Source organism: Priapulus caudatus, unplaced genomic scaffold, assembly GCF_000485595.1.
Source record: "Priapulus caudatus unplaced genomic scaffold, Priapulus_caudatus-5.0.1 Scaffold1822, whole genome shotgun sequence".
NCBI lineage: Eukaryota > Metazoa > Priapulida > Priapulimorpha > Priapulimorphida > Priapulidae > Priapulus > Priapulus caudatus.
This window is the reverse complement of record NW_014578883.1, coordinates 55,226-56,219: the sequence shown is the minus strand read 5'-3', so window position 1 is coordinate 56,219 and position 994 is coordinate 55,226.

The following is a 994-nucleotide window of genomic DNA, read 5'->3' as shown; positions in this document are numbered from 1 at the left end:
GGATAATGGGAGAGAGTGAGAGAGAATGAGAGGAGAAAGAGAGAGAATATATATATCAGGTGTAAATAACCCTAAAGAGAGAAGAAAGAGAATGATGCTGTAAACGACTATAACATTTTTAGTCAACTATTATAATAATCAAACTCTAATAAAATCATAATATTGACACCGTACGCATGGGTCATCACTGTGCACTGCAATCAGACTATATAGCGCGCCTTATACGTTTCAGGAAACCCGACGCCATTTCCAACGTGCGAGAGCAGGGCTGCGCAGTTCAGCATCAATTGTGGCACTCCGAAGCTGATTGCTATGTTGTCGGTGACGTACGGCTACGACCCGATGACCGACGGTACCATGTGCGAAAATGAGCCCGAGGATCCGGATCTCTCTGGTTGCACGGTCAAGGACATTCCATCTCTCTATATTGCTGCTTGCGTAGGGATGAGTAGCTGCACTATAGACCCTTCCGAAAACACTATTACGAGTGATTCATGTCCAAATAGTAACTCAGTCCAGTGTGTAAGTTTTAAGTGTGTTACAGAGGCAGAAGTAAATCAGATGGCATTCTTTGAGACCCAGTACGCTCTTATCTGCTTGCTACTGGACGCAGTCGAGATGACATCGACAAACGTAGCCACCGTTTCTGATGCCATATACAGCGACCTGACATCATGGGGCAAGAATCTAGCATTCAAACCCAAACGCCGCAATAACATTGGTTACTGAAAATGAATTTGCTCCAAATATAAACAATAAATGACATGTAGTGCACATCAGTGACTAATTACGTTCATTACTCTATATTGCATTGTGTATGTCTATTGCGCTGTATGGGCATCAATGCAGCGGGTCTACGGAAATTGTGTCATTTACACGTAGGTAATGCAAAAAGCGAAAATGTAATCATTACTTTTATCTGTGTTTATTTACGTTAATTTCTGCCTGTGCCCACACAAGAAACAACATACCAGCTAATAATGAGAATAATATA